At 38.0% G+C, this 27,409-nt stretch overlaps 1 protein-coding gene across 4 annotated transcripts in view; it reads left to right on the forward strand.

Annotated features, from left to right (window-relative positions):
- Nucleotides 1-4,477: 4,477 nt before the first annotated feature.
- The window catches only part of ROBO1 (roundabout guidance receptor 1), a 1,179,537-nt gene continuing 1,156,605 nt past the window's right edge, over nt 4,478-27,409 (forward strand). For all 4 annotated transcript variants that reach the window (XM_032352245.1, XM_032352293.1, XM_032352267.1 and 1 more), the window contains exon 1: nt 4,478-4,836. The gene's annotated coding sequence lies outside the window, so the exon portion shown is untranslated. The remainder of the gene's footprint in view (nt 4,837-27,409) is intronic.

Consider the following 27,409-nt stretch of genomic DNA (forward strand, 5'->3'; position numbering starts at 1 on the left):
AAAACTGACTCATCACACCAAAGTATTGTACAGGTATTTAAACTGAAAACCATCAAAATTCACTTTTCTGCTTCTAAATAAAGTGTATGCTGATTACCTACACTTAAATGCTGCCTAAGAGAAGTAGCATTCTTGGGAATATGGCAGGGGGAGGTATTTAAAAAGTAATAAGGAAAGGCGTAAAACCTTATTTTAAGTAGGTTTTCTGTTACTAAGCTCCAGCATAGGAAACACAAACTACTATATTTAACATTACTATTATTTAATATTAAAATTTGTATTCTGCAATCTGTCCCTTCCTAGAAAATGATGCTGTCATATTCATTTCTCTTTGCTTTTACATAAAAATAAGGGTAGTCGCAATTTCTGTTGCATTGTCATCTACTTTTATGTATCCGACACAGTACCATGAAAAGTAGATTCACTATTCACTAAATGAGGAAGTGACTCGACTTTAATATTACTTTTATAAAGGCAAAGTTTAGTCTCAGACAAAAGCAAATAACATTACATTTTTGAGTGAATTTAATCATAAGAATTTGGTGTATGAATAAAAACAAAGTTTAAAATAATTACTGTTTCGGTATGCTTTGAAAGCAAGTCCTAAAGGATTCCTTATAATAGACTAAGAAGTGGCTTTTAAATAGACTCTGGTTAGTACAGAGTTCCTTCTAAATAGTATAACCAGTTCGTATCTTCAGAAAGGCAAATCACAAGATCTGACCATTAGGCTTGATATAATAAGCATACAGAAAATCGACTGCGTGTTTAGCCTTATATTAGAAATAATGGTTTATTTTACATACATATGTAGTATTCTCCAATTGATAGCCACATCCATTTGTTTATTTGCTGTAACTAAACATTATCTCACATTTTATAAACATTTTAGATAGGCCTACATGTTTTTGTCTCTTTTTCACAAAAGTATTTGTAGTTTTTATTCACAGATTTTCTAGGATTAATACGTAACATATTCTTAAGAACTTAATATTTGAATTAAAACTGTTTATTAATGCTTCCTCTAATCTCAGTGTACTGTAAAAGATATGTCCCCTATTTCTCTTTTGTTTTGTTGTTTCCTTTTTTATCTTTTGCCAAACTATTTCACTTCTACATTTTTGTCAACTTTTATCTTGCTTGCTTTACAGTCCTGTTTGATATACAGTAACACATCCTCCTCCGTGCCTCTTCTGCTTGCCAATTTTTACTAAGATTCTAAATATGATGAGCATTCTTTTCATGGTGATCATCTTACCGAAATCACTGTACCATGAAGTTCTCATCTCTTCTACTTAGTGTCAAGTTTAGTTTATCATAAAGAGGTCCATAGGTCTCCACAAACTTAGTACCTTCTATAGGTTTATTTTTAACTTCCGAGTTGTACTTTCTTCACCTTGGTTAGCAATTGGCCAAATTAATTTATGAGCCATGTATTTACATGTAATCTTTTGCAACTTTCTACAGTATTTAGAAGATGTTTTAGTGAATTATTCAATACATCATAGTATCCCAGTTAGCAACTGGTATGAATATTACTGCTTACTTACTACTGATTTACTACTGAAAAAAAAATGTCCATTTGACCACATCCTTAATTTTATATTTCTACTTTCAAAGTATAATTTATGTCTGCTAATTTCCTTTTCATCTGTCAAAAAAATCAAGCATGAATACATTTTCTATTTAAAGTAGACAAATGGATTCATGCCTATAACTTTGAAACTTTTTAACCTATGCGTATTTCAAAATTATTGAAGACACAGAATTTTAAAAATAGCTTGAATAGTAGCTGAATGTCATTAGAGTTCATTAAATTTCACCAAATGGTATGTTATTACACCTTTACTGATTTAAATTTAGAAAGAGTGTTGATTACAGTAATGGGATACAGGGATATGCCAGGTATGTTTTGCTTTCCAACTTTTATAGATGCTCACATTAGCCACAATAATACATTGTCATCATGATCAAGGGCATAATGGAAATCAGTTTCTGACAGAGCATATATTGTCCTTGAAAACTGTACTGACAAAATGAGGAGTCCAAGGATACTTCAAATAGTAAAGAATAGATCAAGGATACTTCTACAGTTAGGAATGGTGAAAACTATTATGGTTTTAATATTACTTGTTTAAATATTTCTTACCCCTATATCCAAGTAATATATTTTAAATATTTATAAATATGTATATATAATATACCATATGTTATATATCTCAAAATATATGAGCACAATTTGGATAAACACAAGTAACTTATTGAAGAGATTGTTGAATATCTTTTTTTCTTGAAAAATATATAAGTTTAATTTATGATTCTGATCAACTGCTATATGTTTACTTTGACCTTTTATGCAGAAAGTGAATGAAATTGATCAAACACTTGTACATTAAGCATGTTAATAGGCTGGCTTTTATTTATTTATTCTTATTTGTCCACTATTCAAATTCTCTATTAAATTATGGTCATAGATAAATTGCACTAATTTTGTACAAACTCTGCCTGAATAAAACATATCTTCTCTCAGTTCTGAAAAAGATATTCATTAAATACACAACTTTCAATGTGCACTTAGACTGGAAATGATTATTTTTTTCAGCCCTACTTGTAACAGGAAGTTGGAAGACCAGTAATACACTTGTTTTTTTTTTTTTTCTTTAATAATATACTTGTTTTAAAAAAGAATTGACCATCAGTCTTCTCCATTCAACTTTGCATGGTCATTATCCTTTTCTTACTATACCAAATAATAGCTTCTTTTTTTTTCTTTTTACAGACAATGAGTCCTTCACAGTCTTCTACTGAATATAATAGTATCTTGATACTTTCATGTTAACTTTATTGTAAATTGAAAAATTCTGAACCTAGCCTAAAGTGATTGTAACCACCCTGAATAAAAGACATTCCAAAAGGCTGTTCCAGAAGCACAATAGCAGTGGGGAAATGGTGCAAATTGACTCTGATGTAATGACAATTGATCATGTCTTTTCATTCTAAATTAGTGGTCAGGGATGTTTCCAGGATATATATTAGGTGAAAATTTTTGAAATATACATAAGAATACTCGGTTTTCTTACCCTGAAGGCAACTCTCTTCTTTCACACCTCAATCATGCAAGAGTTCATTCTGTCTCTTACAAGAATGTAAGCTCTAAGTTAGGTCTGGAAAGCAGCAAAGGCAACCTGGAAACCTGGACCCAAAGTAACACTTCTGTTGTCAAGGGTTACTGATGGGGGAGGGGAAGGGTCTGGAAGAGAAAGGAGTTATGGAAATGAAGGAGGATTGCAGCACATACTACATAAATTCAAATGCTATACATACATTTGGAATGGGATCTCAATTCTGTTGTATTTTTGCCTTTTGCATTTTCATTTATTTAGTTTACACATGGATGGTGAATTTATGAGTTGGTTGTTGCTGACCTTATTCAGTGTATCACTGCCTAACAACATTCAGCTGTAAATTATAGTCATAATAATTTTGTAATTAAATTTACATTACTATTTACATCTCAAGCACAATAAAATCATTGCTATTTCCTAAGCTGTAATATCAGCAGATATCTTCGATGGAACTTGGTGGACAGTGTGTCATTTCAGTTTACATGAGAATTTCTTTTCCTCCACAAAATTAAAGGTCAAGGGAAAACGATGCTTAAGGGCTTTAAGTTCACACGGAAAGACTGAGTAATATTCGAACTTTTAAGATAGATATGTTTAATGATGATGTGCTGAAGTGTTTTTGCCCAATGTTACAACATTTCAAAACACCACTCATCATAGGCCTGCCTCACTTTCAGTCTCCCGCGTTATGTCAATTTGCATTACTATTGGGTTTGTAGAGGAGAAACTGTAAAAAGAAAATGTGGCAATTTATAGTAAACGCTTGAAATCTTGTGACATTACCAAACATCTTTATGTTGATTTATATTTCTGTTATTAGTATTCACAAATAAAATATTTCTGAATTTACTTTGTAAAATAAAAATGATGCCCATGGCATTGTCATTGATGCATTTTTGGTATCATTTAAAATATATGCCCCATGTTCTATAATCAGCACATTCATATATTAGCTTCTACCGTTTTAACCTACTCATTTAATTTGGAGTAGCCATGCATTTTCAAGAATGAAATTAAGTGTTATTTTACATAAGTGAAGTGCAGTAGCATTTAACTATAGAAACACTTCTTGGATTCATATCCAAATGATGCATTATAGAGAGCAGAAAAGAGGCTTTTTCTGCCAAAAGTATCTGTGAATTTTCTTTAGAAAATGTTCTTTTAAAATCCTTTGTATTTGCAAAGCCACTCGGTAGAGACAATTAAAAGCAAAAATGAAATGATAGATCACATGACAGGAGTTCAGATGTGAGGGTTTTTTCCTCGGTTAAACATCGCAGCAGGCATTACAATACCAGAGGTAACGAATCAATTAAATCCATTTTCCCCTCCGCGCCTCCAAAGCTGCGTGCGTAGTGTTGCTGTGTAGTTTAGAGCCGGAGCAGTAGGACCCAGGGGCCTCCACAGCCACCAATAGAAGCGCACACTTGGACCTATTTGCATGCAATGCCGTCTGCTCTGCGCATTAATAGTAATACAGATAACGGGTTTCAAAGAATTCTCTACCGAAGAAGGATTGGATTTTTCCAGGGTGCTGATACTGAGAAGGAACCCGACTTTACTGTTTCCCTAATTTCCCCACTCTTGGGTTTAAAAGTCCCAGGCAGCTTTGGCTTGCTTTAAACTCGGGAAGGTCTCCCTGCACAGCAAAGTTGGAGGGCTGCGCCTGCACCACGGAACCGCTAGATTTCGGAAACAGTCCTCTGGAAGGGTAAGTCTCCCAAATGATTGCAAAGGAAGTGACAGCCGGCTTTAGAAATTGTCAAAAGGGACACGCTCGGTTTTCCATCGGCGGGTGCTGGAGGGCAGAATGGGTGCGGACAGGACCCCGCAGTTTGTCCAGAAACTGTGACTGGTGCACTGGGGTATTTTGGTGGTGGTGGTGGTGGGGTAGAATCAGAAACCTTCAGGCTAAATCGGAAATTGCAGCCTTACGCTCGGGCGGGATTCAACAAGTTTCCCTGCAGGGATGCCTTGGGTTTTGTTTTGGTTTTTGGTGTGTGTGTGTGTGTGTGTGTGTGTGTGTGTGTGTGTGTGTGTGTGTGTGTGTTTTGTCTTGTTTTGTTTTTATTCCCTTGCAAGTTGTTCGGGATGTCCGTTCCGGGTGGGCTGCCCCTGCTTCACAAAGAAGTTTCGGGATTTGTGTCTGTTGTGTGGGGCTGGGTTAACCCTTGTGTGAAGCGGTTCTTTGCCGCATTTGGGCTTCCAGGGGACACACGGGAGAACTGCTTCTAGGGATGCTCGGAGCATCAGGGGCCTGCGGGGCTCGTGCTGGGCAACTTCCCCGCGTCATCTCGGGGTCTCTGAGCGTACCGTGGTTATGATGTGGGCAAAGGCACAGAAACCAGCAGCTCCGACGCCATTTGAGCTTCCAAACTTTGAAAGCGTTCTCTAACGAGGAGGGTGAGAACGGGTGCTTTGAAAATATGCATTACTAGATGAATTTTGATGAACTCTTAGTGATGTGCAGGCGGTGAAGTCTTTCAGGACCTGCCTTTCCAACATGCAGCTTTTGCCTGGACGTGCAGTGCTGATGTGGAACGGTGGGGGTTTAAACCTAAGGCGGCGGGGGGGCTTTATCTGAGGGGCGAGGAAGAGGGAGAGAAGATAGATGAATGAACAAGGTGCGTCCCATTTTTCACATACAAAAAAACCCACGCGTGGGACTTGCCAGGAAGCGCTCCAGTTGGTGGCGTTTAGCTGGAAAACGTATTGCAGGGAGGTCCGGGCGCCTCTGCATTATTGATGAAGCGCGGTGCCCTTCTGGGGGCCCTTTCTCGCTCCTTCTCGGTGCCCCCTCTTCCGTTCCGCGCTCCCCCTGCCTGGGGCTCGGCGTTGGCGCGGGTGCAGCGGCTCGCGCGTCTCAGCCCCGCAGCGCTGCGGACACAATGGGGAGAGGCAGGCAGAGCCCTGCGGGCGGGCGGAGCGGGGAGCTCGGCGTGGCGGTCCTGCTGCCGCAGCCACTGCTGCTAATCGGCGGGGGCTGCGGCGCGGCGGGGGCTGCTTGCGCCCAGCGGCCACGCGCCGCCACATCCCGAGGGCCCTGCGCAGGAAGAGCCGCAGGCGTCCTGGGTTATCCTTTTAGGGGCCACTGTGCTATCGGGCAGACAGGTTGGGGTGGGGAGATGGCATGCTGAGCCATCCCATTACGCCCTTCGGTTCAAAACTGCTACTGCTCCCCGAAAATCCCGGGGGTGCGTCCCAAACGTGCTAGAGAACCTGCACTCCAAAGAGAAACGAGACGAGGAGCGAAGAAGGGAAACGTTGATGAACCTGCCAGAGGACGGCAGCAAGTGATGCGGGGCAATTCTGGTCGTCAGCCAGGCTTTTCTTGGCGCTTTTAAGTGAGCTGCTTTAGATGCGGCTTTGAAATACGCTTCCGTGGCCTCTCTGTGGCTCCGAAGGGGCAGGCTTCCAGACCCAGGAGCTCACTAGAGACTCCATCCGTAGATGAAGGCAGGCGACTGCGGGGCAGGGGCCTTCATTTCGCAGTGTCATTTAACCCTGACCTCAGCAACTCCCACCTTTCACGTCCTCACCGGGGAGTGCCCTGACCTTGCCAACTCCTCTGGGTCATCTGCCCTGTTTCTTTTCAAGTGATTTTTATCAGGCTGTGTGTTCCAAAGGCCTGTTAAGAAATGGTTTGTGTATATCCAGGAGTGGTGAGAGATTGTTTAATTTGGAGGTGGATTCCCAACCCCCCTGAGCATTTGGAGGAAGGGGCAGAGGAGAAGGACTGTAGAAAGGCCCACCTGGGTGCTTGGTTGCGTGAAGGGGAACTTTCAGAAGAAAAATACCTCTTTGAGCATATGGGGGGTGGGGGGACGACACAATACCATTGCATTCTTTTCCCATTTTCCATTTGTCCCCTTAATTATGGTTGTTTGGGAACTAGGGTGTAATATTAAATGGAAAATATCTTGAGAATCCATCTGTTTATTAGGAGTTTATTACAAGTATGGTAGATGGGCTTTCAGGCCCAAACTTGGATGCTCCTCAGACCTATTATTTGGAGAGATTCAGGGTGCTACTGCAAAACCTGCCTCTCTTCTATATCTTTTGAAAGCTTTTTGAAAGGTCTGGAGCATGTTGATTTCATTAATGGGGTTTATTAACCGGTTAGTGGATGTCCATCAAGCCCTCCCTTTCCACCTCACCCCCCCCCCAAAAAAACCCCTAACAGGTCAAAAACAAAAACAGCAGCAACTAAGAACCAATATCCAGTTGGTAAGAGGACTTTTGTGTGTGTCTTAGGAACCTCAGGAGGGAAGGGTACAGCTGAGGAGTAGGTAAGGGTAAGGTGTGAGGGCATTCCTCTCATATCCTTACCGCAGATTTTGGACTTCCTTTGGACTTCCTTTAACCCTTCTCCACATATATTCCTGCATGTGTCTTCCTAGTTAGCCCTGCACAATCTGCAGCACTGAAGCAAATGACACAGCTGCAGATCCTTGATGAAGGCTTGCTTCAGAAAATAGCTGTTAATCACACGTTTGGGGGATTTTTCCACAAGCTTCCATTTCCTTCCCTTCCCTTCCCTTCCCCTGTCCTTGAACCAGTGTTGTCATCTTCTAGGCTGTGCCCCGCAAAGGGTTAGTGATTTCCAGTGGCTTAGTACTGTGCTGAGCGTGGGAGGAGGCAGAGATAGCTGCTCAGAGAGTCCCATAGGTTTAAAGCTGACTTTCTCTTACCCTATACTGCCCAGAATAAAGAAAAATATCCAAATATCCCCACAAAGAGAATTATATTGGTCTGTAAAATTGTCTTTATTTTATTGCATAATGGAATCCATTCAGATACAAAATAACTTTGGTCAGAAATGAAAGGGAAGCTATACACTTGCTTGCAGTATTTGGAAACTAATGTTGTACTCAGCTGTGAGATCTCCCCTTTTGGCGTCCATCTATCTTTGATGGATTAGAAGCTATTTTTATTTAAGCAAGATTTACCATGTTACTTTCATTATGAGGCTGGGCAACTCAAGACACTGCTAAGATGTGAATTTTAAAAGAAAAACAAAAAACAGGGCAGCAAAGCCAGCCTTTGGCAGCTTGATGAATGAGCAGGGGCAATGCACCATTTGAGATGTAACTGGAGGTGAGGTTCCATCCGATCCACTAGAGAATGAGTTCCTCCTTATTGCCCGGAAAACTCAACTGACATCCTTTCTCTGTCTTCCCCTTCTCCCCCAACTCCCCTCCCCAACCCCTGCTTCTCCATTTCTGTCTCCATGATCTCTAAGATCAGAAATATAACCATAATATTATACAAGAGTCTAGACTTATAACCTGGTCACATAATGATTTATCTCTCTAACCTTGCTATTGAAGTGAGTGAGCAATATTACTCAATGCATTCTTGGTTATATCTAAAATATGTTACTGGCATATGGACAGGCCAAGTCTCCAACGCTACAGGAAATAGAGGTGCTAGAAAAGTAACTGACTTACCCAAGGCCACTTAGGAGAGAATCGTAGACACAATGTTAGGCATCTAACAATAAATATTCCATTGAATTTTCCCATTGCTCTTTCGAGGTAAGACTTTTATTAGATTTCTTTAATATATGAAGAAACTGAAGCTCAGAGAAGTTAAACAAAAATATACAGCCATTCATCTGGTAGAGGGAGATCCAAAATTGGAAATAAGTTCTCGTTCATGACACAGTGAATGCTTTTCCAGTATACCATGGAACTATATTTTCTCATTATATTTAAATGAGAAGTTTCATTATTTTTAAAATTTTGCTCCAGCCTAATTTTTTAATCTCCTATGTATCCTTTTCATGTCCAAACCCTTTTTGGCACCTCCCTCAGACCAGTCTTCTATGAACAGTGACTTTCCAAGGATGTCAGAGCACAGAATTCTTTCTTTATTAAGACAGCCTACCTCTAACCACCGTCCCAACGTTACCATCATCTTTGGAAGTTAGAGAAGAAGCATAAAAATTAAGGTCTTTATTATTTACTTTGCAATTTGCACAGGTAGAACCAAGGAGTTTGGAAGAGTCCATTATTTCATCCTGAGACAGAAGCTGGACACCTCCACCTTCACATTTCCACACACATGGATTCTCTGATCTCCAGGTTTTCCACCTTGGCTGAACCCAATCCTATTCATTTGTTCAAGGTGGTTCATGTTTTTCCTCCAACATGTCATCTCTGACTATTCCAACCCTTATCACTTTTTTATACACCTTAAAATTTCCAATAAATTACAATTTCTGCCATTTAATTTGGTCTGGATTTGGAGTTCGGAAGAGTGAGCTAACATTTCTGGAGAATTTACTCTATATCATATCTTTTTGCATAAATTATCTGTCAGATTCAATCTTCTGTCTGTCCTCAGTCACCCCAGATGGTGGGATGTATTTCTAGAGTTTCAAAAATAAAATCCAAATTTGATATTTCTAGTCCGTATATTGCTCCTGATCACCACATTTTGTATTTCCAAAAATCACTTGATATCTCCACCTAGAGATGTGTTGCAAAAATTTGTAAGGAAAATCAGTAAAAGGAAATTACTCAAAGGTACATATGTCATTCTTCCTAACATACTTGTCTTCTACTTGGTTTTCCAAGTCATAACTTGTCCATCATGCATCCAGGCAGAATAACCTATGACAGGTCCCTCTACTTCATCTACCTCATTTGAGTAATGGGGGAAAAAATTAAAAAATATATATATATGTGTGTATATATATATATACTAATACTTTTATTTTTCTTGACCCTAGCCTCTTTTCTCCACAGATAGCCTTGCACCTATTCTCCCTTTTACTTCCTGGATCAGCCTTCTAATCTAACAACTCACCTCACTTTTTGCCCCACTTAAATCCATGTCCTTCATATCTGCAAGTCATTCAACTTTCTAGAGCATAATTGATGAAGTCCAAACTGCATTCATGTCATTCAAGGTGCTCTAGCATTTGGATTCAGAACTCCTCTCTTCAGTCTTCAGCTTTATTAATTACTATGAAAATCTACATTTTCTCCAATACTGAGGATACAGCATTCCTTTCTTCTTTTGTTTGTTAGAATTTCAGCTCATAATGGTTCTCACTTTTCTTGATCCTTGGGTCTTTGGAAACACAAAACAGGTGTTACCCTTCTGTGAAGACCTTCAAGTTAAGCAAGTAGATCTAAATATGTCTCTTTCTACTTTTTTCTTAGTAACATCTCTGAGATTCTTTTGCATTTATGTATTCGTTTTTATCAAGAGACTGAATTCCTCGAAGTGGTATTTTCCAAACTTTTACCATTGAACCAAGGAAACCTCTTAATCAAGCAAAGTAGTATAGAAATGGACCCATCACCAGATTTAATACATTAAATTATGGGGATGGGACTCGGGAATCCACATCTTAGAAAGCATTTCAGATGTAACTAGGCACATGGAATTTATCACAACTGTTGCTCCCCAACTCAGCTAGGTCAATTTGGTGCATAATTTGGCAGTTTGGAGAAAGAGCCATCAGCATGGCTTTTTAGCTCTTACTGAGGACTATGGGCATGTCCTCTTGAGTTACTGTGCTTTTAAAAAAACATCTGATCACAGAGTTTAGTATGTCAAATCATGTGATTCATTCTTAGTGAAGGAAGAGAGAGTCCTGCATTAGAAAGACATACTAGCCAAGAGCATAATTTCAATAACCACATGAGAAGATGGCTTGTAGGGTTGATGTGCTACAGCGCACAGAGTATTTAGAACTTTACTGACTCTGATATTATGTAATATTATAATATTATAATATTGTAATATTATGATGTACTTATTTGACAGAGAGGGAGAAAATAGTGAAGCAAATGACTATAAATTATCACTCAGTTTAAGTAAAAATATATTAAACAAAATTTAAGCCTTCCAGACACAAATTACATCTCCCTCCAAGAGGTAAATTGTATAATAAATTTGCTATTTTTATCCCCATGCATTAACTTTTAATTTCACTGTATATAGGCACACCCCCCCAAATCATATATAGTATTGTATTAAATAACTATATTATTTAAATAAATTGTAACATATTATGTGCATCTCAGGAATATGGATTTTTGTGATTTATTTAAGTCAATACACGGAGACTTGATTCATTTCTTTTAATTACTGTATAGTATTCCATTTTAATGAATCTACTACAAATTTCTTTCTATAACGGTGTAGCAGTGATTTGTATGTGTACATGTATCCTTGGGAACATAGACAATGCTTTTTAAGGTATATGTCTAGGAGTGAAATTGCTTGACTATGTAGAATTTCATTAATTTCCTTTACTCAGATATTGCCCAAATCCCACACAATGCTTGTAGCATTTCCAGATTCCACACACATTTGTGCGAGCTACCATCCTATCTACCCTTCTCAACATTTAATATTGTCAATTTTTTAATTTTAACAAATTGAATCGTTTTAATTTTTCTTTTCTGATTGTATGTCCAGTGAACATCTTTTTACTTGGAATTCAGGTTTCTTCCACTATGAATTGCTTAAAAACGTATTTTACTTTTTTTTTTTTTTTTTTTTTTTTTTTTACTGAGCCATTTATCTTCTTATAGATTTTTAGAAGTCCTTTGTATATCCTATATTCAAACTCATTTTTGGTACATGCATTGAAAATATTTTTCCCTAGGCTGCATCTCATCTTTTCTCTTTTGTGTGTGTGTGTGTGTGTGTGTGTGTGTGTGTGTGTGTGTATATGTGTGTGTTGTTTTTTTAAAAAGTATATTTTGTTTCTTTAAAAGTAATAAAACTTCTCCATCATGTTTTCTCTTTTTTATGTCTTGTTTTAGAAGCCATTCCTTATGGTGAAGTCATAAAATATTTTCATATATATATTTTAAGTTTTGAAATGTTGCTTTTTACATTCAGCTCTTTGATCTATCTAGAATTGATTTTGGTTTCCATGTGCTGAGAAGTGTGGTTGTCACATATAAATGTTCCATATGTGGATGGATTCCTTTTTTGCCTATAAGGCTACTGGGCATCTGTCCTCATTTGAGACACATATTTCTGGTCATTGTCTGCCAGGTTGGTATGAGGACCATTATCTCACTGAACCATCGCAATGTTAATGAACCAGAGTAAAAGCATTAATTAAGATTTCAACCCAAATAGGTTTATATTCAGTTAGAATTAAAGACCAGTGCTTTTTATGACAAACTGTATAATCTCTTTAAATGGTTTTTGAATTGTTCATGCGTAATGAGTCCTCTAGCTATGCCTAGCATAATTTACTTCGGTTTTAGTTCTTTACAGAGAATATTAATGAATATCCCAATGACACACTCCTTGTTTATAAGACTCCAGCAAAGTAGATCAAAGGGAGAATCATGACTCACTCTAGGAATGAAGCATGACTGACCATTTGCCAGGTGACTTATATAACCCAGAGGAGGAACAACATTTTAGCACAACCACCAACAGCTTCTGATCAAGGCATATCTCTTGAATAAGCACTCCAAAACATTAATACAGTGGCAAAAAGTTTAGAAAGGAAATTATCGCAGTGCGCTGTGCATATTATATTACATTTTACCTTGGGATGAGGAAGGAGGGGGACTGCAAAATGACTTCACCTGCTTGTATGAAGTCAGAGACAGTTCCTGTAAGAGTTTGTTTTTTATTCTATAATGAACAACATCATACCAAACAAACATGGTTAGTGTTAAGCCAAGCCTTAAATTATTTAAATACTGGGTATGAATTAAAAGGCACTTAAGAATGGTCTGGTTTGACAAATGAAATGCAAGAATCTTATATTTATAAGCTTCCCTGAAAAAAAGTAAAAAAATTAAAGAAAGTCTCTGCACCAAATACAGATTACACCCAGCCCATTAAATCCAGTTCTTTCCAATTAATGTCTTTTGTCATAAATGATAAATTGGACCAAGGAAAGGAACTATCTTAGGGAAAGAACAAACTCACATAGTATCTTTTCTTATTCACTCCTTTTGTTGACACTGAAAATCTGAATTCTTCAGCGCACTGCCTTTCATACTTAGATTTGGGACTACTATTGTAACTTCTTTCCATTTCTCTTACTTCTTCCCTAGGCTTAGTCTCTTTCTCACTGTACCACACACTTAACCAACCCTCATCACAGCATTTTGTTTCCAACTCATTGCCTTTGCCTTTCTGTCTTCTTAAAATATTCTCTCCTTCTCTATTAGTGAGGTCTGTATCCTTCAGCATCTAACTTAAGTGTTACCTCCTTTTTGAGGCATTCTAATTTTCTCCTAGGAAGCTCATCTCTTTTCAATTTGTGTTTTAGGAGAAATTAGTACCTACCTATACTCCTTTATCTTTTTAAAGATTTTATTTCTTTATTATAGGGAGAGAAGGTGCACAAGCAGACGGGGAGGCTGAGCAGGGAGCCTGGGGACACAGGGCTCCATCCTGGGACCCTGGGATCACAACCTGAACTGAAGTCAGACGCTTAATGGACTGAGCCACCCAGGCACCCTTATATCCTCTTGATTACAAGTAGCATTTGTCAGTTTTAATGACCAGACTGACTAACTGGGACAGAGATGATGAAGAATTTCTCAGTATATCTATCTAAACCTGCTATTACAATTTCATTGAGTATATTCCTTATCCTCTGCCTTTCAATCTCAGTACTTACTCTGTTTAAATAGTTAGATTTTACATAGTTAATCGCCACATGTGGCTCATAGCTGACATATTAGATCAAACAGGTATAGAATAGCCCATCATCTCAGAAACTTCGATTGAACAGTGTTGGGAAGAATAAACTCACAGTAACATTTGGAACAAATGAATGGATGAATGAATGAATGAGATATTAATAGCCTTTCATTTTCAATGGACAGCTGCCACGGAGTTGGATTATTGAACATGATCATAGTGGTGAGGATGATTTCACAACTTCACAAATTTTAGCATTTCCTGGCAAGAAACACTTACCTCAGCCTAACCAAGAAGGTAATTACAATATGAAATACCAAAGAAACCAGAGAGAGAGGGGCTCCTGGGTGGCTCAGTCAGAAGAAATGGGGGTGGTGGTGGTTAAAGCTATACTTTGATAATTTCCTTGCATATTTACCCAAAGCTTGTTCACTTGAGATGACAGAGTAAGAAACATCATCTTTTAGGACACAAGTTTATGAGAAATAGGATTGAGCTAGTGGGACAACTCCATTTCTTAAGATTTAGATTGCTTCCCATGTGGAGGTAAATACACAGCTCTTTCTCAAATATCAAATTTAGTTTTATATTAATACCCATTGGGATGACTATCTCAAAAAAAAAAAAAAAAACTTAGGAAAATGCCAAGTGTTGGCAAGGATGTAGAAATATTGGAACTGTTGTGCACTGATGGTGGAAATGTAAAATGGTGTAGCCATGAGGGAAAATGGTATTGTGGTTCCTCAAAAAATTAAATAGAATTATCATAAGATCCAGTAATTGTGCTTCTAGGTATATGTGCTAAAAAACTGAAAGAAGAGATTGGAATAGATATTTTTGCTCCCATGTGCATAGAAGCATTATTCACTACTGCCAAAGGTGGAAAAAAAAGCAAAATGTCCATCAGTGGCTAAATTGAAAAACACGTTGTATATACTTATAATTAATTATTAGTCAGCTTTAAAAAGGAATGAAATTCTAATCCATGCTATGGCATGGATCAACCTTAAAAAATTTGTCTTAAGTGAGAAAAGTCAGACAAAAAAAGTTAAATACTTTATGATTCCACTTATACACAATACCTAGAATAGTGAAACGGTAAGGACAATAGGTAGAATGGTGATTGTCAGGGGCCAGGGGAGCAGGAATAAGAAAATAATACCGGGGAATATTATTTAGTGAGTATAGACTTCCAGTTGAGAATGATGTAAAAGTTCTGGAAATGGATAGCAGTTACACAACAATGTGAATATACTTAATGTCACTAAATTATATACTTTAAAAGGTTAAAATGATAAATTTTATGTTATACATAGTTTACCACATCAAAATTATTATTATTTTTTCTAGATGTTATTTATTTGAGCTAGATCAAGAGTGAGAGGAAGAGAGAGAATGAATTCAAGCAGGGGGAGCGGCAGGCAGAGGGAGGAGCACGTTCCCCACTGAGCAGGGAGCCCCATGCAGGGCTCCATCCCAGGATTCCGGGATCATGACCTGAGCTGAAGGCAGATGCTTAACCGACTGAGCCACTCAGGAGCCCTACTGTGACAAGTATTTATTAAGCCCATTTGTGGTTGCGTAACCTCACTCCTTAAAAAATGATTTATTGTTCCAGTGTGGCTTCTCAGTGCTCTTTAAATGTTAATTTTCAGGGGCCCTGGGTGGCTCAGTCAGTTGAGCAGTTAAGCTTCTGTCTTCTTTCGGCTCAGGTCCTGAGCCCAGGGTCCTAGGATCGAGCCCCACATCAGGCTCCCTGCTCAGCGGAAAGCCTGCTTCTTCCTCTCCTTCTCCGTGCTGCTCCCCTTGCCTCTGAGCTCTCTGTCAAATAAATAAATAATATCTTTTAAAAATGTTAATTTTCAACACAGCTCCACAGAATGCTCTCTGCCTATTAATATTAAGAGAAAGGCAATGAACCCAAAGAGGTTTCATGGAAAAGGAACATTAATACAATGGATCGATCTACTCTATGGGATGTGTTATATGAAACAAGCACATTGAATGGAGAAACAATACGAAACAAAACAAAACACCTTGACAATGAGTATTGTGCTTGTGGATAAGGCAGCTGGTGAGGTATGCTGGAGGTTTTGGACAGAAATAACTGCAAGACGGGTTGCAGTGAGGTAGACCTGAAGCCCCAGGAGGACTTTGCGACGAGGTGATACAAAGTGGCCAATAAGGCAGTGCCTTAGCCACCTGCACATGCAAACTGCTGGATGAAAGAGTAATGTGATCAAATGGGATTACTCGGTGACACAAATGTATGCGCCTTTCATGAATTGCAGATTACGGAGCATCTGCTCCCTTGCTGACTCCTTGGGGGGCGGGATATGTACTAGGAAGGGTCTTTGTCGGGATGGTGAGAGCACTGATTGCTTTTGGTGCTGGAAATAGAGAAGCAACAGTCTCATCCTCCCCTTTCATGTTTTCTCTCCTTAGTGTAATGATTCACCTTCTGATATAATATTGCTTTAATCCATCCTCCTATTACCATGAAATTTCCTAGGTAGGTACAGTTTGACATCTTATGGATTACTCTTTTTCATGGATGCTGATGTGGCATACTTAAAAAGCACCCTGAAATTCACTGCCCTTGGTACAGTGCACAAAAATAAGGCTTTTCACATATCGTGCAAAGGGGCATGAGCTGTGGACTGTTTTTCCAAGAGGATAAAACACAGGGCTGGTCCTGTCGTGTTCTTTTCCCTGATGCTGTGGATTACAGGTGTTTTTCCATCAAATTAAATTCAGCTTAGTAAACCCGAGAACATGGAAAGAAGTTCTTGATTTCATTAGCTTATTAGAATGACATTCCAACTAAGCAAGTGAATCAATCAGTTTCATTCTGACCATTGTGACCTAATTTGGGTATATGAAAACGATTATTAAAGTGGTATTAAAGGGGGGATGGGTGAGCCTGGTGGTCGATATTAAGGAGGGTAGGTATTACATGGAGCACTGGCTGTGGTGTAGAAACAATTAAAGAAAAAAAAAGTGGTATTAGAGAGTGAGAGTTTAGACAGAGGTAGGGGAAAATATCAGGAAAGAATTTGTCCTTTTTTTTTTTTTTTTTTGAGAGCTGTAGCTGTAGCTAACATATTAGTGACGATATTCTTTATTTTGCCTTAGTTTCTAGTGCCAAAGCAACAAAGAAATTGGGGTCATAGCTCTTCAATTTTCTTCTTCCACATCGCTTCAACTTTTCCATTAACTGCCTTCTTTATTTATTTTTACAACTATTTCCATTTGAGGAAGAAAAAGTCCTTCAGAGTTTTCAGAATCTTTTCTCCTCCCGTTATCCCTCCTGTATTTTCTGCCCTCCTCTTAAAAATTAAACTTCTTGAAATAGTATCCTCCTGTTGCCTTCCCTTGATTGTCCCTAATTCTTCACCCCTCAACCAACTGTAGTTTCGGGCAGCCCTAATCTGCCCTAATCTGCCCTAATCTGCACAGTTAGACTCTACAGATTTAGGGTTTGACAAATCAGGGCCAAGCTTCAGACTTCATCCCACTTTAGGTTTTTGTGAAATTTGTAATACATCGAATAAATTTCAGGACACCATTTTGTTCTAAATTTCCTCCATACATTTCACTTTTCTGCTTCTTGCTCTGCTGTCTCCTTGTCCTCTACCATTTTCTTCAACGTCGCATATTCCGCAGATTCTGCCCCTAGAACTTTTCTCTTGATGTTCTGCATGTTCTCCTTCTGTGATTTCCTTCACTCCCCAACTGCAAACTTATATAATGGAGAATAAGATGATACTGTATGGATAATAATAATTGATGATGATACGTATAGATGATATTTATAGAGCATCCTGAGAAGTGCCTTTACACTCTTGCGCGTGATCCTACAAAGCACTGAGCACACAATATGTCCACAGTCTTGCAGAGAAGGAGTTCATGACTTTCATGTGCAAGGTTTCACGGGTAATGGACAGAGCTTCAGTTTAAACCTGGTTCTGCTTGGCTTCAGGGTCCAGGCTCTTACCATGAAAAGACCTCATGCAGTTATGTCCCTCCATGGCAGAGGGTTTCAGATTGGCAGCAATGTTAGAATCATCTGCGGAGTTTTGATTTTATTTTCATTTTTGTTTTTATTGTATTTAGGGTTTCTTGTTGTTGTTGTTTGTTTGTTTGTTTTTAATCCCTGTGTCCTATATCCCAAATTGCTTAAATGAGAATCTTGGGGTTTGTGAAATGAACAGTGGTTTGTTTTTGTTTGTTTTGTTTTGTTTGTTTGTTTGTTTTAAGTGATTGAGGTGATTCTCATGGGCAACTATAATGAGAACCATGGCTTTGCAGTAAATATTTTGATGCTTTTCAAGTATACTTCTCCAGCACAGGTCTTTCTTCCCAGATTTAAACTTACACTGACCAGGGTTTACTTTATCTCTTCATTTGTCTGTCCTCAGTCTTACCCCATGGTGGGATTTCTCATGTTCCAAATGAACTCCCCATCCTTTGATCACCATCTAAATAATCCTTTTCTAGATCTTCCATTTTACTCAGTTCTTCCCCTCCACACTGCCCGAGCTCTTAAGTGAAATCTGAGCAGCAGCTCCTCAAATTGGGATTTCCCTCACTCTTTATGTCTGAGAATCACTAATTTTCTAAATTGTATCTCAGAAAAACCTTTGCAATATCACCCCCCCACACACCCCCCGGTCTTCTTTACCTCTGTAAGTAGTTGCTTAGTCCATGGAATTTTGTACTGGACTCCCTATTTTGTTTTCCATTATTTTGTCTCTCTTTGGTTAAATTTTCTTTGTTTAATGCTGTCAGTCTTATCTTGCTGATATTCTAATATGCCAGTCTTCATTGACCACTCTTTGATTAAAAGCTTCTCTCCATTGCCTACATAATAGTTTAACAACTTGATGTAACTTCTTAAGCCCTTTCCCCATCTAGACACACCTCTCTCCCTTACCTGATTTTCTTTCCCTTGACCAAAATACCCAACCTTCTAAAGCCTTCCCTGTGCTCTCAGGGCATCTCTACTTTTTCTTTTTTAAAAAGAGCATTTTTTAAAAAAGGTTTTTATTTATTTGAGAGAGAGAGAGAGAGAGAATGCTTGAGCAGGGGGGAGAGGGAGAAGCAGGCTCCCCGCTGAGCAGGGCGCCAGACTTGGGGCTTGACCCCAGGACCTTGGATCATGGCGTGAGCTGAAGGTAGACATTTAACCAACTGAGCCATCCAGGCCCCCTAAAAAGAGCCTTATCACAGTTACCAAACATCTGTCTTCCTCATTAGATTGTCAGCACCAGGAGGGAAGGATGGCCGTCTGTTTTTCAATGTTTCTCCAGTTGCTAAAACAGCGCTAGAGGAGTTATTCAAAAGACATGTGTTGTGTGTCTATGGGAAGGGCTGTAGGCAGAAACTCATATCTATGTCATTTCACACATTTTTCTGAGTGGGATCACCAAATACTCTCTCTCTCTCTTTTTCTTTTTGGCCTGGTAAACTCATCTTTGATGTGACATACACATATGGAAATTTATGGACTTCACCAGACAGAAATAACAGCTTTCTCCCTTTTGGCTTTACAATACATTGTTCCTGCAACTGTAATAGGAGTGATATCGAGTAGCACTGTATCATCTTATTCCCAGTCTAAATTAAGAACACTGAGGAACTGGAGGTGTATATTGTTTCTGTTTGTTTCTTCTGCACATAGAATAGTGCCTTGCACCCAGTGATCCTTAAATTCTTATCTTTGATGAATGGGTGGCTGGTTTTATGTATTACCGCGTGTATTCAAGGACTCCGGGCAATGGGATTCCAGCAACTCTGTTTTAAAGGTTAGATCGTGCAACTTTCTTTTAGGAAAAAGAAATGGAAAAATAGAGGGATATCTAACATTCTGTCACCATTCCTTAGTGATCCTGTGACTAAGAAAAATGTTTAATTTGTTATCTGAATAATCAGAATTTCACTGCTTTGTAAGCCCTTGTTCATATTATTATGGACAAAAAATACAAGATAGTTGAAGTGTGACCACTATCCTTAAGTATTTTTTTTTTCAAAGCCTCTGGCTTCCTTAGTGAGACACAGGTGATTTTTATTCTTCATTTATATCTTTAATAGTGTGTAATAGTCCATTTACAGACCTGTAGGTTCTGTAAATTATGTATCTGGCTTAATGGCCCAAACTGAGTATCTTTAGTTTTGCCGTCCTACTGTAGATCATACGGTATTTTGCTCTCCTGCATGTAGTTTAGAATTTGTCTACATAGTAGCACTTAGGTGAATTATCAAATACACATTGGGGCTTTTCTCTATCAAACTTTACTAATATCAGTCCTCTACTTCAATGGGGTTACATTGAAAAACTGACTTTTAGGGGCACTTGGGTGGCTCAGTGAGTTAAAGCCTCTGCCTTCGGCTGGGATCATGATCTTGGGGTCCTGGGATGGAGCCCTGCATCAAGCTCTTTGCCCTGCAGGGAGCCTGCTTTCTCCTCTCTCTCTCTGCCTGCCTCTCTGCCTACCTGTGATCTCTCTGTCAAATAAATAAATGAAATCTTTAAATAAAAAAGAAAAACTGACGTTTAATATTTCTTGTAGGTATACATTGATTATCCTACATTTAGATTGCATTGTTAAATGTGCAGACATCTTTGCCTTTCATAGTGAAATGCAATACTATAATAACTTCATTTCCATTTACTTGAGAATGGAAGGCAGTGTAAATAACAAATAGTCTATCAAATTTACCTTTAATAATAGAGAATTAATGACCAACTCAGTTTCTCCTTGTGTATGAAGGAATAGGAAACTGAATAAATTCAGGAAAAATTTGAAATTCTTAAGATTTAACAGCAAGAGAAATTTTCATATAATTCACAGAATTATAACACCAGCAGACGACTTTGGGCTTAAGCATATTTTATTGACTGTTCCTTTTATGCATGAAGACAGAAACCATCCCTAAACTTGTGTTCGCTACCCTCCCTGTCAGCCATTGTTTCCTAGTAGAAAGAACAATACACCCTCAACCGAAGGCTCAACAACTTTAGACTTATATGAAGAACTCATAAGAAAAACTCTTCTCTTGGGAAACTTTAGAACAACGAAGTATGTTACAAAATGAATCATTTGTTTTAGTCATAAAATTCTGATGTAGTACACAAAGAGTTTCATAATACCTACACGGGACAGTAGCCTTACCCCTGATAAAACGAGGATAATTTAATAAAACAGAAAAGGCCTGAAAAAAATGTAGGGTTTTGCCATTTGGTACCGTATTTATTATTTCGGGCTAAAACTTTGGAATAAAACCAATTAAATTTAAACAACATAGTTGAAACATGCACACAGATCCATACTAATAATATAATTCCACATGTAAAGATTATAAATGATCTATAATCAATCTCTTCCATCTGCTATAGAGATAATAGAATTGTGCTTTTATGATAGGATCAAGATTTATTTTTATGAATATTTGTTAACAGTGTATCACAAATTTCCCTTTTATTGACTACTGCCTCATAACCTCTGAATCTGAATATCCAGACCAGCATATTTGTAAGCGCATAGCTCACTAGCAGAGCTAGTTGTTTCTTGAATTCATTTTTATGTAATCTCAGATCTATTTGAATTTCTACCACTACGTGTTTATTTGAAATAATTTATATATAAATGTATGGGTAAAACTCATAAAATTATTTTCAACATTGAAAGCATCAATTAGCTTAAATCCATCAAAATCTACAATAGTATACTCTTTGCTTGGTTACTGAACAGCTATGTATTTTATGTCCAGAAACCCAGGTAATGAAAGAAAATATGAGGAAAAACTTACCAACCCTATTATCAATAATTTTACATATTCATATATTTAGTTATACTGACAACTTCTGATTATCTTTTGTATTGTTTTTCCTTACAGTGATGTTGTTGGATCATTTATTCTGTCTCAAGTTTTGTCTCATTATTTGCCATTTTGGATTTCCTCTCACTGGTAGATTTTTTTTTTCCCCAAAGCCCTCTGCATATTTGTCCTGCACATTTCTCAGATATTAGTCCCATCTGACATTTAATCATTCTGATCGCTCTCAGATTTTCTTGGGTATCTTTTGGGTTGTGAGGTGGCCATAAATAAATAGAATGTTCATTCCAGCTATGATTGTGTGGAACATCATACTCAGAGGAAATATGATTTCTGATTAAAGTCTGTATAGGCATCCCAGTAACTTATATAAGTCCAGATAAACAGACATATTTCCAAAATAAAAGAAAATAAAGGACTGAATGCACCAAGATTGCCACACACTGTGTTTCTAGGTGACAGTCTCCCCAATTAAACATTAAAATCTAGAAATACATCTGCAAGTGAAATGCACTTGTGTTTTAAAAAAAGAAAATCCAATTTGTAGAATGTGAGTTCATATTCCCTACTTAGAACTGTATGATTTAGGGGCTGGAATATGCCTTTGTATAAAGAAAATAATGTCGAATATATAATTTAGAAATTAAATAACAATTTACATCCAGCCTCCTTATTTAGGAGAGTATAACTGATGGATGGAAAATAATATTAAAGTAATACATACATTAGAAATTACATAATTTGAGCTAGGATTTAGCATATTCATCAACCAAGTCTTATGCAAATGTATGTTATCACTGCAATACATATGTATATTTATTGAAATTATCACTTTGAGTTATATCTGTTTTTAAATGCTTGTCTCCATTGTAGATTCAATGATGGTTTTGAGTTGTTTTGTGGAACAAAGAATGCAAATTAAAAAAATATATTAGGTATAATATCCCAGCATATTAGAAGTGAGAGAATCTAGTATGTATTCCTAATCCTATTACTTTATAGATGAGAAACCAGAGGAAAGTGACATCAAGAGAGGAAAATTGAGGGAAAAATTGAGATAATATAAAAAAAGTGTATTATTAATTGATGATTAAAACAATGCTTGCTTTGAAAATACTTTCTGTAAACACGTTTCAGAACAAGATGTTGGAAAAATTCCAAGTTAGAATCTAGACTAAAAATTAACGTTTGTATTAAAGTGGTAAAGAGGCAAGAAATTTGTGAGTAGAATGCTCGTATCGCGAGTTAGTGATTCATTTCTTTCAGCAGCATATTTCTTTGTAAAAATTAATGTAGATGTTTCTAATCTTTAATCTCCAAAATTTTAGTGTTTCTAAGGATCAAGGAAAATATGTGAATCGTATCTATGCTATAGAAAAATGTACCATTTCCTTTCTGAATGAATATATGAAAAGAAGAGACTTGAAAATTTTTCCATAAATTTAGTTTATGATAAGTCCTGAAAAGGATGAATCCAACTAAATATCCCACTATCTTTAGAAATAGGGGGAGGGACACCTGCATGGCTCAGTTGGTTAAGCAGCTGCCTTCGGCTCAGGCCATGGTTCCAGGGTCCTGGGATCGAGCCCCACATCGGGCTTCCTGCTCAGCAGAGAGCCTACTTCTCTCTCTCCCTCTGCCTGCTGCTCTGCTTACTTGTGCTCTCTATCTCTCCGTCAAATAAATAAATAAAATCTTTAAAAAAAAAAAAAAAGAAAGAAATAGGGGGGAAAGTATATAGATTGGTTTAAGTATTTACTTTCTTTTTACTTTGCTGTAAAGTTCCAAATCGTATAGATTGGTTTAAGTATTTACTTTCTTTTTACTTTGCTGTAAAGTTCCAAATCGTAATTTTGTACACTGTTGCCAGTGCCTCCATAAAGTAGCTCCATAACAAATCTGATACAGTTTGCCGTACTGTCCCCTGACATGAAATAGAGCTGTGTGAAGAACATATAATTATATGAAGAAAAACATAGACTCACAGTCGGGACCATTTTTAAGAAGAAAAAAAGCAAGTCATGGATGAAGAAAAAAAGAATAAACCGGCTTGACCTTAAGCCAATTAAGTCCTTAATGGACTAATTTATTTTCTTATAATTGTAATGCTATTCTAATTAACTAAACTTTAGTATTATGTTCCGAAAAGGAGAAAACACATGACATTGGTGGAACCTTTGCTGTCTTGTGCAAGCATTTTTACACGGTTACCTTATTTAATCTCTTCCCATGCTTGTAGAATTGGTATTATCGCATTCATTTGGAAATAGAAAGAAGGAAAGGCTTAAAGCCACAGTCCGTGAGAAGCAAAGGTAGACTTGGCCCCTCCTTCTGTCTGGCTCCAAATTCTCTAGGCACACTGCCCTGCACTGCTTCCTTCACATGGCATGTGAATGAGTTTCCTTATAAACTGCTCCGAAACACGCAGCAGTCAGCAAACATTGTTATAAGAACAAAGGAATTACATTAATTTAATTGACCTGTTTAAAAAAAAAAAAATTGGATTTTATTTTGTTCCAGAAGGTAACTGCTAATTGGGTACATTAGCAATTTGACAGGTTCTTTCCCTTTTTTGGAAAACACCTTGTATTATACAATTCATGCAGTCTCTCTCATAGATACCAGTGCTGTGATTGAAGAATTTGTCCTCAGCTAGACTGTTTCAGGGCAGAGCAGGGACAGCCAGTGACGATAGACCAATAAGCCGCATCTCTGAGACTGGCTGGTTGGAATAATGGATTAAAGCTGTACTTAAAGCAAAAGCATGCTGAATGTTGCAGTGCCACCTTTTATCATTTCCAACTGCGAGGACACTTAACTAGCACACTTCTGGTTGAAATAGAAAGTTCGAATAAGAATAATCACTGGGTACAATTTATATCCTGGATTACAGAAATGTGGGTGTTGAAGGTATTCATCTGGGAGAAGGGGTTAAACATGTATAGTCAAGAAGATAGATGTATGAGGGGCACCTGGGTGGCTCAGTGGGTTAAAGCCTCTGCCTTCGGCTTGGGTCATGATCCCTGGGTCCTAAGATCGAGCCCCACGATGGGCTCTCTGCTCAGTAGGGAGACTGCTTCCCCCTCTCACTCTCTGCCTGCCTCTCTGCCTACTTGTGATCTCTGTCAAATAAATAACAACAAAAAAAAATCTTAAAAAAAAGATAGATGATAAATGGATAGATAGAGTGAGTCAAGTCTGATAGGATTTTTTTTTTCTTTTTCATCATTTCAAAAGTTAGGAGTTTTAAAATGTAGTAAATCTGTATAAATTTTAATAAAGGGCTCCTTGCTAATTTTTACTTTTCTCCATATGTAACTTATTTCATTATGGAAGTGGAGAGTTTTCCTTAACAATAGTTTTTTTTTGTTTGTTTTGTTTTTTAAGGTTTATTTATTTATTTATTTGACAGCGATCACAAGTAGGCAGAGGGACAGGCAGAGAAGAGAGAAAGAGAGAGGAGGAAGCAGTCTCCCTGCTGAGCAGAGAGCCCAATGGGGGCTCGATCCCAGGACCTGGGATCATGACCTGAGCCGAAGGAAGAGGCTTAACCCACTGAGCCACCCAGGTGCCCCTTGAAAACAGGTTTTATTCCTTATCAGTCCTTGACATGGCACCTCACACAGATACCTGCTACTTTGTAGGTATTTTCTGCATTATTTTGCTAAGCAAATACCATTCAGATGCCATTGGAGGGTAGCAAAGAAATGAAAATCCACCTCAGGAAGAGAGGGTTACGATTTGGCAAGATGTTTGCCAAAAACATGAAACAAAAAAGATGCGAGATTTTGAGTACAGGGAACTACCTTCTTGGCTCTGTTTCCCTTCAGAATATCAGTGCCCAACAAAAGGTAGTCTTAAGCACTAATTCCCAAACCGAGTGATGTCTAAATGCTTTTCCCATCACCAGTGTTTGGGGCGGAAAGCGTTTTATCAAGCATGTTTGCTTTTGAAGGAAGTCCCTGTAAATGCAACTCCTAATGTTGCAATAATAATTAGAGAAGGAAGTGGAAAAGGAATTAAGAGGTATCTTCTGAATTTAGCAGGAAGCGGTGAGTTTCATTTGGAACAAAAGCTAAAAAAAAATTCTGATGAGAGGCACAGAGTTAAATAGACTTAATAAATATAACTAAATAGAAGATCTGGGTAGAAAAGTACCGGGAGAAACACACTTCTATAGCAGCATCATACTAAGTGTTTTTACCATTTACCATAGTGAAATGGGTCTGATAATTAACACCAGAACTACCAAATGGCTAACAGGTGGCTAAGGGACAGGATTTAGCTGAGATGAGTCGTCCCTGCATCAAAGGATCTTTGGTCTCGCAGGCATCCAAACTCCACATGCTTCCAGGTGCAGCTAGACACCAGGCTGTCTTGAGCACAGACTGTCCCAGCTTCACTGTGACTTTCACTAATGTCTTCTTCCCCAAACCAAGTCATATAGCAGCCCAGACTCAAAACAGTCTGAGGTTTTGTGTGTGTGTGTGTGTGTGTGTGTGTGTGTGTGTGTTTTAAGATTTTATTTGTTTATTTGGCAGAGAGAGAGAGGGAGAACACAAGCAGGGGGAGCAGGAGGCAGAGGGAGAGGGAGAAGCATGCTCCCCGCTGAGGCAGAGATCGCAAGTAGGCAGAGAGGCAGGCCGAGAGAGAGGAGGAAGCAGGCTCCCTGCTGAGCAGAGAGCCCAATGTGGGACTCGATCCCAGGACTCTGGGATCATGACCTGAGCCCTAGGCACATGCTTATCTAACTCAACCACCCAGGTGCCCCCAGACTCCACGTTTTACTTAGAGAATCTGCACTCTCTCTTGTTGGCAAGGTGTGGATTTAAGGAAAGAAGTAATTTGCAACCATTTTTACATTCTACCGCAAAGTCCTTTCATATCTATCTAGCAATTATTTGTATAATTTTATACATATTAATATAGTCAGTCCTGCTGTGACATACAAAATGTTAATTGGTAGAGTGAACACAATTTTAACTTGTGCATAAAAAGTAGGTTTTCTCCATACAAAATATTCAACACCGTTTTCCAGTGAAAATGAAAAATTAAGAAAATTAACAGATGAAATGCACTGACATTTATTTAGTGGATTCCTGCATGCAATACCACTTGTTTATAGGTGTATTTACATACACTATATAAAATTAGAAAATTCACCAGGATATGCAATTCAGTATATATGCTTCTTATAAAACAAAGGACATGATAAAGAGAGGAGATTGCCAGATCTGCACGAGTGCCTCAGGTGGTTCTAGCAGAATCTCCTGAAGCACATTCAGTTTTAAAATTGGTAAAATTCACTACTTTTCTGTCAAAGTTAATGATTAGAACCTTTATATATTTTAGAGATGGTTTTCATAAAACGGCATGATAATATAAATAATTTGAGATTGTGTGTGTGAACCAGGTCTTAGAGTTGTTGATGCTCTCGTTCTAAACCAGATCATTTTCTCCCATAATACATGAAGATAAGTCATCTCAGAGGGTACTCTGAAAACTCGAAATCATTAAAATCAGTTGTCTCGGATCATAGTCCTGATTCGATTATTGGCCTATTGTGTTAGCAGAGTATTATAGGAAAATTATTCACATACAGTGAGCTGTGATGCCCCTGTTGGTGGGGGCCGCGGACTCTGGGCGCCCTGTCTCCAGTGCTTGGAAGAATGACCGGCTCTAAGAACACACTCCAGAAAGGCTTCTTGCACATCTTCCAAGAAAATAATACTTTCCTCAGTTTTTGTTTCTCTTTTATCACTTAAATCTTCTTTTTTAAGATTTTATTTTATTTATTT

This window comes from Mustela erminea, chromosome 1 (genome assembly GCF_009829155.1).
Source record: "Mustela erminea isolate mMusErm1 chromosome 1, mMusErm1.Pri, whole genome shotgun sequence".
NCBI lineage: Eukaryota > Metazoa > Chordata > Mammalia > Carnivora > Mustelidae > Mustela > Mustela erminea.